We start from the raw sequence: 13,592 nt of genomic DNA on the forward strand, positions 1-13,592 counted from the left end.
AATGATATATTGACTCGCATATACAATAAGTCTACTTTATGTTGGCATCATAAAATTGACATGTTTTTACTTTTGGAAGACATCAGAAAGCTTTAACGTTCATCTGCAAATTTCCAATTTTTCCCAAAATTTTAAAAATCATAATTTTTCAGGGACCAGTTCAGTTTTGAAGCGGATTTGAAGGGCCTTCATATTAGAAATACCCCACAAATGACCCAATTATAAAAACTGCACCCCTCAAAATATCCAAAATGACATTCAGTAAGTGTGTTAACCCTTTAGGTGTTTCACAGGAATAGCAGCAAAGTGGAGAAAATTCAAAATCTTAGTTTTTTACACTCGCATGTTTTTGTAGACCCAGTTTTGAATTTTTACAAGGGGCAAAAGGAGAAAAGGTTTGTAACCCAATTTCTCTCGAGTAAGGAAAAATCTGTCAGACACCTGTGGGGTGTAAAGGCTCACTTCACCCCTTGTTACATTCCTTGAGGGGGTATAGCTTCCAAAATGGGTTTACTTGTGGGGGGGTCCACGGTTCTGGCACCACAGGAGGCTTTGTAAACGCATGTCACCTTCAATTCCAGACACATTCTCTGTCCAAAAGCCCAATGGCTCTCCTTCTCTTCTGAGCATTGCAGTGCACCCGCAGAGCACTTTACGTCCACACATGGGTTATTTATATACTCAAGAAATGGTGTTACCCATTTACCCCTTGTGAAAATTAAAAATTTTGGATAACACCAACATTTTAGTGAAAAAATACAAATTTTTCATTATCATGTCCAACTTTAATGAAAATTCTTCAAACACCTGTGGTGTGTTAAGGCTCACTATACCCCTTAGTACGTTCCGTGAGAGGTGTAGTTTCCAAAATGGGGTCATATGTGTTTGTATTTTTTTGTTTTGTTTTTTTGGCGTTTATGTCAGAACTGCCAGAACTGTCCGGAGCAGGAGAGGTTTGCTATGGGGATTTTCTCCTGCTCTGAACAGTTCCTGACATGGACAGAGGTGTCGGCAGAGAGCACTTTGCTGTGATTGAAAAGAAATTCAAAAAGAAAAGAACTTCCTGTGAAGCATACAGCAGCTAAGTATTGGAAGGATTAAGATTTTTAAATAGAAGTAATTTACAAATCTGTTTAACTTTCTGGCACCAGTTGATTTAAAAAAAAATAGTTTTTCACCGGAGTACCCCTTTTAAACAGTGAATCCATATGGCAGCTCACTGTAAGTTCAATGACTTCCAAATGTTTCTTATGTTTCTTCCAAATGCTTTTCCACTACCTGTCCTGACCTATAAACCAAGATAAATCACGGTTTTCCCCCCATTCATCTTAAAATCCTGGGAATTACTTTGTGAGCTTATACTCGCCTAATTCTATTTCCTCTTTGTGTATTGCTGATCCGCACATTAAAAGATCAGTATACGCTAACATCATTGTTTGATGGCTAAAACATAAGCGCCGGGTAGGAGCATTGTTATATAGAATGTTAGAGAATTCCATAAAGAGCGTGTTGTGAAGTGGTTGTCAGGAATTATTTATTTTATTTTTAATTTTTCCAGCATAGCGCCACTTTTGTACCTAGATTGTGTCAGGTATTACAGTTCAGCCCCATTCTCTTGCTTTAAAACTTTATTTCCATTACTCTATAATAATGTCCCAACCCTCGTGGGCCATCCTCCGATCCTGGCAAAGTTTAAATTGTACCTGTTGTTACCTCCGATCGATCCTGGCAAAGTTTAAATTGTACCTGTTGTTAGCAAAAACTTTCTATAAAAATATATATATATATATATATATATATATATATATATATATATATATATTGTACATGATACCAATATATGTATGTAAGTAATATACATTGGTTATAAAATCTGTATATTTTTGTCCCTTCAGCTAAATACCAAATACAGGAAGTGTGGGAGGGACAAACAGGGCTCTGTGCAGGCTCCGGGCTTGTCAATTGTCCTGCTGTGTGAGCTGGGAGCGTTTCATAGAACCTTACTACACGGAGCCCCGCTTGTCCACCCTCACTTCCTGTACTTGGTCTTCTCACAGACACACAGGAAATAACTGTAGGGACAAAAATATGCAGATTATTTTAACCAATGTACCGTATATACTCGAGTATAAGCCGAGTTTTTCAGCACGATTTTTCGTGCTGAAAACACCCCCCTCGGCTTATACTCGAGTGAACTCCCCCACCCGCAGTGGTCTTCAACCTGCGGACCTCCAGAGGTTTCAAAACTACAACTCCCAGCAAGCCCGGGCAGCCATCGGCTGTCCAGGCTTGCTGGGAGTTGTAGTTTTGAAACCTCCGGAGGTCCGCAGGTTGAAGACCACTGCGGCCTTCAACATCATCCAGCCCCCTCTCACCCCCTTTAGTTCTGAGTACTCACCTCCGCTCGGCGCTGGTCCGGTCCTGCAGGGCTGTCCGGAGAGGAGGTGGTCCGGTGGGATAGTGGTTCCGGGCTGCTATCTTCACCGGGAAGGCCTCTTCTAAGCGCTTCGGGCCCGGCCTCAGAATAGTCACGTTGCCGTGACAACGACGCAGAGGTGCGTCATTTGCGTCATTGTCAAGGCAACGCATCTATTCCGGGCCGGAAGCGCGGAGAAGAGGCGCCCCCGGTGAAGATAGCAGCCCGGACCACCTCCTCACCGGACCACCTCCTCTCCGGACAGCCCTGCAGGACCGGACCAGCGCCGAGCGGAGGTGAGTACTCAGAACTAAAGGGGGTGAGAGGGGGCTGGATGATGTTGAAGGCCGCAGTGGTCTTCAACCTGCGGACCTCCGGAGGTTTCAAAACTACAACTCCCAGCAAGCCCGGACAGCCGATGGCTGCCCGGGCTTGCTGGGAGTTGTAGTTTTGAAACCTCTGGAGGTCCGCAGGTTGAAGACCACTGAGGGCGAATGATGAGAAGAGGATGATGAAGGGGGGGTGTGGGGATGATGAAGGGGGGTGGGGATGATGAAGGGGGGGGGGGGGTGTGGGATGATTACAAGGGGATGATGAAGGGGGGATGTGTGGGATGATAAGGGGATGATGAAGGGGGGATGTGTGGGATGATAAGGGGATGATGAAGGGGGATGTGTGGGATGATAAGGGGATGATGAAGGGGGGATGTGCGGGATGATAAGGGGATGATGAAGGGGGGATGTGCGGGATGATAAGGGGATGATGAAGGGGGGATGTGCGGGATGATAAGGGGATGATGAAGGGGGGATGTGTGGGATGATGACAAGGGGATGATGAAGGGGGATGTGTGGGATGATGACAAGGGGATGATGAAGGGGGATGTGTGGGATGATAAGGGGATGATGAAGGGGGGATGTGTGGGATGATAAGGGGATGATGAAGGGGGGATGTGTGGGATGATGACAAGGGGATGATGATGAGGATGTTAATGACGGGTCTGGATGATGACAGGGGGGGATGAGGTATTTCCCACCCTAGGCTTATACTCGAGTCAATAACTTTTCCTGGGATTTTGGGTTGAAATTAGGGGTCTCGGCTTATACTCGGGTCGGCTTATACTCGAGTACATACGGTATATTGCAAATGTACATATTGGCCATCATTTACTATTGCAAACCTGACATGCTTTGTCGGATTGTGCGCCTTATTCTGTCGCATTGCACCAGAAATTCTGTCTGTGCCAGAGTTTGCGCCAGAATTTGCCCCAGAATTGAAAAAACCCCGACTACCTCTCCATTTTGCTAAGAAAACCCGAAAAAGGGCCGTGGCCGCTGGGAAAAGGTGGCATGGTCTTCGAAAAGGGGAGTGTTCCCAACATTTTCACAAAAAAACAACATATTTACTAAGGTTTCCACATAAAATGAGGTGGATTTCAGATGAGGAAAACCCTACACATAAGAGCATGTGTAAAAAAAAGCTAAGTGTAGGGAAAGTGGAAAATGTAGGGAAACCTTAGTAAATACTGTGGAAAATAAATTGTAGGGAATTAAAACCCACAAAGAAACCTACACAACACTCTTAGTAAATAGGGGCCACTGTGTTATCTTCTACATTATTTAAAACTTTTTTGCTAATGACAGGAACCCTTTATTGTTTCCATGTGAAATCTATGCCACTGGCAATCATGGGAGCTAAAGAAGCATTGGTGAGGCCTAGTGGAGTAGCGGCTTGACGGAGGATTTAGTTAGAACCCATAGTGAGAAGGGGGGGGGGGGCAGTTACTTTCCTCCTTTAAGGCTTCCGCTGAAATATTCAGTTCGTCAATTCCACTGCAGGAGATTTCAATGGGATTCTTCTGTGCTGGGCATGCTGCAGAATTTCCATGGCAGGAAATTCCGATTTCAGTGTCCGCAGAAACATTGAACCTGTTCAATGATTCTGCAGATTCTGCTTGGAAATGCATTGCCATCTATGAAGACAGCACATTCTTGAGCGGTCCTAATGCCACCAAATCAAGCAAATGTGCAGGATGTCCACCCCTTAATATACTTGTACACATTTTTACAGAAGAGCTTACGGGGTGGGTTATGGGTTCCCAAACTAGACAATACTGCACAACCCATTTATTATTAAACAATGCCGAAGTCTGTGAATTTGGTTGGTATTTTACTGGTATACCATAACTGGGAGTTCTGTCATTATCATTGTTTTTCCTTTTTCCCTTTTTAAAAAGTTGGCACGTTTATTTATTTTCTTAACAGTTAAAAAAAAAAATTGGCCTGCTTGTTAAAGGAGTACATCTTAAGGATAGGGGATCATTTTCAGATCACGGGGGTTCCGACCGCTGGGACCCTTTGCGATCTTACATACGGGGCCCCGGCTCTTTATTCAAATAGCGCATGTCAACAACCGCATGAAACGGCGGCCAACACGCCCCCTCAATGCAGTGCAATGGCAGAGTCGGATATTGCCGAATGCAGCGCTCCAGCTCTCCCATAGAGATGTATTGAGAAGGCGTCAGCAGCTGCTTCGTGTGGTAGTCGAACATGCCCCCCCCCCACCTGTAGACTGCCGAGGCCCCCCTCCTGTAGACTGCCGAGGCCCCCCCCCACCTGTAGACTGCCGAGGCCCCCCCACCTGTAGACTGCCGAGGCCCCCCCACCTGTAGACTGCCGAGGCCCCCCCACCTGTAGACTGCCGAGGCCCCCCACCTGTAGACTGCCGAGGCCCCCCACCTGTAGACTGCCGAGGCCCCCCACCTGTAGACTGCCGAGGCCCCCCACCTGTAGACTGCCGAGGCCCCCCACCTGTAGACTGCCGAGGCCCCCCACCTGTAGACTGCCGAGGCCCCCCACCTGTAGACTGCCGAGGCCCCCCTCCTGTAGACTGCCGAGGCCCCCCTCCTGTAGACTGCCGAGGCCCCCCTCCTGTAGACTGCCGAGGCCCCCCCCCCTCCTGTAGACTGCCGAGGCCCCCCCCCCTCCTGTAGACTGCCGAGGCCCCCCCCCCTCCTGTAGACTGCCGAGGCCCCCCCCCCTCCTGTAGACTGCCGAGGCCCCCCCCCTCCTGTAGACTGCCGAGGCCCCCCCTCCTGTAGACTGCCGAGGCCCCCCCTCCTGTAGACTGCCGAGGCCCCCCCCCTCCTGTAGACTGCCGAGGCCCCCCCTCCTGTAGACTGCCGAGGCCCCCCCCCCTCCTGTAGACTGCCGAGGCCCCCCCCCCTCCTGTAGACTGCCGAGGCCCCCCCCCCTCCTGTAGACTGCCGAGGCCCCCCCCTCCTGTAGACTGCCGAGGCCCCCCCTCCTGTAGACTGCCGAGGCCCCGTAAGGTTGGAACTTCCCCCTGAACACCTCTATCTGACACTTATCCCCTATCCTTAGGATAGGGGATACATTTTTATATTTTTGCTGTTTGGATAGGATTATTTGTCTATTGTATGACACGCAGTATCTTCTTTCTATCTTACATATATATTCTGTCATAACAATCAGATGCTCTAATGATGGAGAATCTGGCACTTTCCATAACTTTACTGTCACGGGACACTAAAGTCAATACAAGGAAAGGAACTGCATATAGGGGATCTCCTCCTCCTGGAGACGCGGAGCGATATCCCACGTGGATACAATTCAGCAAACACGGACTCCAATCTCTAAACCAGGTGTATACGATGAGGCCACACCGGAGGATCACTGCACCGAGCAGCAGACAAGCTGGGCCTTATCCAGGAATAGAGTGCATTGTCCAGGGCTGGTTGTATTGTGTTACTGCACTTGGCTCTCCTAGGACTGTGTCAGACAGATGGTGCATGAAATGGGGACTTGTGACAGATTCACCAGAACTCAAGATAGTCAGGGCTATGAGATCTTATTGTGGTAGAGGGTGTGAAACAGGGCAGATGGAATTAACCCCTTGTATTCGTGACGCCAGGGAGTAGTTTATCCTCAATGCCACCCGAAGGTATACCGCTGGATCCTGGGTACGGCACAGGGGCAATAATGACTCTGACGCAAAGTTACGGACAACGGTAGCTTTACTGAGTGACAGATGGAACAGTCTATATAGTTCAGACAGGGCCACGGAGGTGACCAGTGACTTCAGAGATCGTAAGGACTTGCAGTAAATTTGGACAATTTTAGTGCAGGCCACTCTGACTTGACAATAGTTGACTGTGACTGACGTGACTTAAGACTGACTAAGCTGTGACTGTAGCTGACTTGTAGACTAGAAGGCTTATATGTATGTATTTGTGTGTATGTTTCAGTACAACTTCTAAATAGTTGGAGACAATTCCATGAAACTTAGTCACATGTTACTAATATATGAACTAAAGATATATCAGAGTTAATTCAACCCTAACCCACCCCCTATGGGATTTCTGGTACATCTCCTGATCACAGTATTCTCAGGCTGCAGAGATTTCCCTGGAGTTTTAAAGGAGTAATCTGGCAAAAATGAACTTATCCCCTATCTACAGGATAGGGGATAAGTAGCTGATCCCAGGGGGGGTCCGACTGCTAGTGCAGGGGATGGGATATGATATTGGGATATGGGAATGAGATATGAGATCATCATATGAGGAAAGGATATCATGTCAAGATATGATGGCAGGATAGGACGAGAGCATCATTGTTTCTTTTCCTCTCCCCCAAGGTTTAGGTAGGAAGACAATCTGTCCTGTACTTCTGCCATAACTTAGTTTGGCTTGTGCAATTGCCTGGTCTGGATATAGTTTGGGTACCTGTCCTGTTTATCTTTTAATACTGAATACTCCAGTGTTACCCAACCACGGTGCCCCCAGCTGTTACAAAACTACAACTGCCAGCATGTCCAGACACCAACGGCGGCAGTAAACGCGTGAACACAACCTTAAAGGAGTTCTCCAACTGAAATCTTTTATCCCCCACTGTGCCCAGGCTGTAAAACTATACATAATAAACTTTCACTTACCTGCCTACGATCCCCCATTGTTCCGATATCGCCGCCCGTGCTCCGATCCCTGTCAGCTTCCTCTTCCTGCGGGTCGGTGACTTCACTCTGTGCACCGCCTATCAGCGGCCGCGACGGGACATTGCTGCGGCCCCTGATAGGCTGAGCGCAGAGTGAAGTCACCGACCCGCAGGAAGAGGAAGCTGACAGGGACCGGAGAACGGGACGGCGATATCGGAACAATGGGGGATCGTAGGCAGGTAAGTGAAAGTTTATTATGTATAGTTTTACAGCCCGGGCACAGCGGGGGTTAAAAGTTTTAGCTTAGAGAACTCCTTTAAGACTGCAAATCTTCATGAAACACCTTCATTGTGATTATAGGTTAAATAACTTTTTGCCTCATGGCAATATTTCTTAAAAACACACTTTGAGTAAGAAAATGCATCAGAACTGTACAATGTGAACTGACCCCAACCTACTTGTGAGTCTGAGTTCACCTGGGTAAACTCCAGCACTAGTAGCCTGATTAGATGAGCAGGTGCTGTGATCAAACGCCAGACCCTCAGCCAGAGGATTCAAGAACCCTCATCCTTGTGCATTTGTAAACCAAAATGTAGACTATCCCCTGCCTGCCACATCAGCAAAAAGAGGCAAGCAAAAGGCATACACAAGAACCTCTACATTATTCTTTAATACTACTAAGCTATATAAGCAATAAAAATACATTTCCAGAATGCTGCTTTAACATTCAATCTGCCTGGTAATACTATATGGGACCTAGGATTGCATCACTGTTGTTCAGGAGTCCACGAAAGTTGTGTGACATATATGCTGTAATAAAGCCAATAAATATGCGTAAGGTCACCTTACTTTGGTGGAATGGTACACGCTATTTGATCAAATGGTGCACTAAGAACCTCCATTTTTTTATAGCATTATTGCACTTTAAAATGATTCACTTTATACCGATCTCTTAGCACTTATAGTTTTTTTCTATATATAAATATATACACCATATACAAAAAAGTGCTGCAGCACTCCAAAAATGAAGTTGAATAAGCTTTATTAACCTGACATCAAAGCAACGTTTCAGCTGCCCGATAATATAAAAAAAAAAAAATAAATTATATATATATATATATATATATATATATATATATATATATAAAAATTAATGAACAGTGGCACACCAGGTGTCAGCAAAAAAAAAGTGATTTATTCAAAAAAACGTGTTAGGCAACGTTTCAGCTGGCTCACCCAGCCATTTTCAAAGTTTGAAAACTGAAAATGGCTAGGTGAGCCAGCTGAAACGTTGCCTAACACGTTTTTTTTTTATAAATCACCTTTTCTTTTTGCTGACACCCGGTGTGCCACTGTTCATTAATTTTTCTGTATCTTGGAGGGGTCCCCAACCTAGACCCGACACAGTAGGCACCCGAGCACCTTTTCTTACCCCGGAGTGCTGCTTCCCTGCTCTATCTATCTATATCAGTGTTTTTCAACCACTGTGCCGCAGCACACTAGTGTGCCGTGACATAGTGTAAGGTGTGCCGTGCACCTAATGTGGGGAACTATACTGCACCTAATGTGGGGGGAACTATACTGCACCTAATGTGGGGGAACTATACTGGACCTAATGTGGGGGGACTATACTGCCAACCTAATGTGGGGGGAACTATACTGCACCTAATGTGGGGGAACTATACTGGACCAAATGTGGGGGGAACTATACTGCACCTAATGTGGGGGAACTATACTGCACCTAATGTGGGGGAACTATACTGGACCTAATGTGGGGGAACTATACTGCACCTGATGTGGGGGTCTATACTCCACCTAATGTGGGGGGACTATACTGCACCTAATGTGGGGGGACTATACTGGACCTAATGTGGGGGGACTATACTGCACCTAATGTGGGGGGACTATACTGGACCTAATGTGGGGGGACTATACTGCACCTAATGTGGGGGAACTATACTGGGCCTAATGTGGGGGGACTAAACTGGACCTAATGTGGGGGACTATACTGGACCTAATGTGGGGAAACTACAACCTAATGTTGGGGAACTACAACCTAATGTGGGGGTAACTATACTGCCAACCTAATGTGGGGGAAAATAAGATATATGCAAGATAAGATATATGCAGTGTGCATAGGAATTTGTTCATAGTGTTTCCCAACCAGTGTGCCTCCAGCTGGAGGCACACTGGTTGGGAAATACTGATATAGGCACAGAGTTACATTTTTTTTTAACATTTTCTAATGGTGGTGTGCCTCGTGATTTTTTTCATGAAAAAAGTGTGCCTTTGCACAAAAAGGTTGAAAAACACTGATCTATATATATATATATATATATATATATATATATATACAGCAACAGGAGAATACCGCAGCACACCGCTAGCACAAATATATAGATGAAACATGAGTATATAGATAGAACATGAAAAGCTATACAGCTGTAATGCAATAAATGAAGATATGAAACTATGAAAATATGAGGTACTTAGCTTGCAAATTTGGCGCCAAATAGCGTGGACCATCCCACCACAATAAGGTGACCTCATTTGGCGCCAAATTTGCAAGCTAAGTACCTCATATTTTCATAGTTTCATATCTTCATTTATTGCATTACAGCTGTATAGCTTTTCATGTTCTATCTATATACTCCTACTCATGTTTCATCTATATCTTTGTGCTAGCGGTGTGCTGCTGTATTCTCCTGTTGCTGTATATTTAGCCCAGCAGCCTGCACCTGCAAGCCAGGTTTTTACAATAGTTTGGATCAATAGTGCTGGCCAATTTATCCTTTGGTTTTATATATATATATATATCTATATATATCTATATATATATATATATATATATATCCACTCAGTTTTCCAGGGAATAAAGGAGAAGCTAAAAACAACTAATAAGTAGCTAACTGCAGGGGGGTTCGACATTGGGGCCCCCCGCCATCACCGGGACGGGACCCCTGCGCTCTTAGTGAGGAGTGTGTGTCGTCTACTGGTAGATGGCATGCACTCCATTTATTTCTCCCATAGGAATGAATGGAGTGCGTGCCGCCTGCAGCACACGCACCTCACTGAGCACCGGGGCCCGTCCAGGTGATGATGGGGGACCCAAGCCGATCGCACCACCCGCGATCAGCTACTTATCCCCTATCCTTTTTTTTTTTTTGCCGGATATCTCTAAGGCTGCTTTCACACTATAAAATTCATCCGTTTTAAAGATCCGTTTGATGTTCCGTTATGAAAACCCTGAAAATCGGCCATTAAACGTCCGTTAGAAAATCCCATTATAGTCTATGGGATTTTTACATTATCCGTTTTAATCCGTTATAGTCCGTTATTAATAACGGACGTTATTTTGTGACAGAAGATAGTATTTCTTCCGTTCATTCTCCTGTCTCAAAATAACATCCGTTATTAATAACTGACTATAACGGATTAAAACGGATAATGTAAAAATCCCATAGACTATAATGGGATTTTCTAATGGACGTTTAATGACCGATTTTCAGGGTTTTCATAACGGAACATCAAACGGATCTTTAAAACGGATTAATTTTATAGTGTGAAAGCAGCCTAAGGTGGCGCAGGTCTCTTAATAGAAAAGTCAAAGTAGGCACTTGTAATTACACAAAATAGCCACAAGATGTCACCAAAGATGATGGCAATGAGCAATGAGCCAGGCATATATGTCATGTAGACTCATGATCCACTTATTTAAATTGTAAGCTCCTGGGGATGAGACACTTCTACTTTTTGCTGTACTATAACAAACTTCTGGTGTCATAGTGACGATGGGGGTCCGGATGCTGATCGAAGGGGTTAAATTTTAACCCCACTGATCGAAGGGGTTAAATGTTTCCTGCGGAGTGCCCACAAAAAGAAATTTTTTCAGAAGCTCTACTCTAGTAACATAATATAACTGAAGATTTCATCATTGCTAATGGGATTTTTATTGGTTAATGGCGACATGATGTAGACATATTTTATTTAGATATATGTAGACATATTTTGTATTTTATGCAATTGGTACAGACTCAGTAGATAATAAAGCAAACTAAAATACTATCTTTTATTTTTAGTATGATACGTTACATTCGGGTAGATCAATGTTTTCCAACCGGGGTGCCTCCAGCTGTTGCAAAACTACAACTGCTAGCATGCCCGGACAGCCAACGGCTGTCCGGGCATGCTGGGAGTTGTGGTTTTGCAACAACTGGAGGTCCGCAGTTTGAAGACCACTGATATTTAAAAGCCTTCGGCTGTCTGGGTATGCTGGGAGTTGTAGTTTTGCAACAGCTGGAGGCATCCTGGTTGGGAATCACTGGGTTTTCTGGGTTTATTAAGCCCTAGTGGTGGACATGAGTATTACACCCTAGTACGGGCTTTTCTGTTGTGATGTGTCAGGACATGGTGGGGGGGATGTGGAGTTTAATTCTTTCCAGGTTTCAGCAATATTTTAGGCCCCAGAGGACCATGAAGACAATTGCACCTTCTTACTCCGACAGACTTTGGGTCTGAGGATTAATATTTTTTGCTCTGCCCCCCACATGTTCACATGTAAACATTGATGTCTTCATCTACATACCCCAGACACGGGGGGCACATCTTATATAGTTGTAGTTTACTGTGATAAATATACTAAACATGTCTAGGATGAACCTTTTTTCTATCTTTCTAAGGCCGGATTGAGACGGCCAAAATATAGGCACAGAAAAAAAAAATGTGAGAACGAATAATTTTGATCTTTTATGTGTCTGGGGGCAGGAACAAGCACCTTTCCCACTAGTGTTATTAGATTTAAAGTGGTATTCTGGTATCAGAAAACTATATTTAAATATAAAATGATCACCCTATGTAGTTATGTCACAAATTGTGCTGGCTTCAGCATATTTTTGTGTGATTTATGCCTGACAGGAAGTTGTGTAGCCCTGGTGTTGTCTCAGCAGTTCCCCGACTCCTCCCTCTCTCCTGACAGGAAGTTGTGTAGTCCTGGTGTTGTCTCAGTAGTTCCCCGACTCCTCCCTCTCTCCCGACAGGAAGTTGTGTAGGCCTGGTGTTGTCTCAGCAGTTCCCCAACTCCTCCCTCTCTCCTGACAGGAAGTTGTGTAGTCCTCTCATTTTCAGTGTGGCGTTATCTCAGTAGAGTCTCTCTCTCCTCTCTCTCCCTCTCCTCTCTCCTTTCTCTCCTCTCTCTCCTCTCTCCTCTCTCTCCTCTCTCCTCTCGTGGTGTTGTCTCCGCAGCTCCCAATCTCCTCCCTTTTCTCCTAAAAGGAAGTTCTGAAATCCTCTCATTGTCAGTGTGGTGTTGTGTCAGCAGTGTCTCGATCTCTACTTACAGGAAGTTGTGTAGTCCTCTCATGCTCAGTGTGGTGCTGCCTCAGTAGCTTCTCAGCTCTTCCCACTCTCCTGACAGGAAGTTGTGTAGTCCTCTTATTGTCAGTGTGTTATTGTTGCAGCAGCTCCTCCCTCTCTCCCAAGACACAATGCATCATCCTCTTTATCGGGACATTTAGAGGTGTGTTTACTGCATGCTGCCTTGTGCTGAGCAATGCCATAGGCAGAGGAGCAGACAGGGAATGAAGACAGCAGGTGTAATGTTCTGCTGTGTAAACAATGTTCTGTAGCAGCTCTACCTGGAAACGCTAGAAATGCTGTGGGAGGATTGTAGGCAGGGTGGGAGGGCAATGATAAAGAGCTAAGGGAAACTATTGCATTCTGGGAATTGTCTGACTGAGCAACTACTCAACCAGGAATCACAGAGATTATCTGGCATAGAAAGAGACCCACAGACAAACAAAACAAATGCATTTTTGGTGATTTTAAAACGGGGCAGCAGATAAACAATACTATATGCATTTGCAGCTTTTGTATTTTCTTTCTTGACGTTGGAATTCTGCTTTAAAGGGGTTTTCTGGCTTTATACATTTTATCCCCTATCCAAAGGATAGGGGATAAGATGTATGATCGCAGGGGTCCCGCCACTGGGGACCCCTGAGATCTCGGTGCAGCCCCCGGCGCTGCCTCTGAGACAGGGACATGACGTCCTTCCATTCATGTCTATGGGAGGGGGCATGGCGTCACGTCCCCGTCTCGTAGGGAGTGCCCGTCACAGAATGCCGGGGGGCTGCACCGAGATCGCGGGGGTCCCCAGTGGCAGGACCCCTGCGATCATATATCTTATCCCCTATCCTTTGGATAGGGGATAAGATGTATAAAGTCGGATACC

Source organism: Hyla sarda, chromosome 7 (genome assembly GCF_029499605.1).
Source record: "Hyla sarda isolate aHylSar1 chromosome 7, aHylSar1.hap1, whole genome shotgun sequence".
Classification (NCBI taxonomy): Eukaryota; Metazoa; Chordata; class Amphibia; order Anura; family Hylidae; genus Hyla; species Hyla sarda.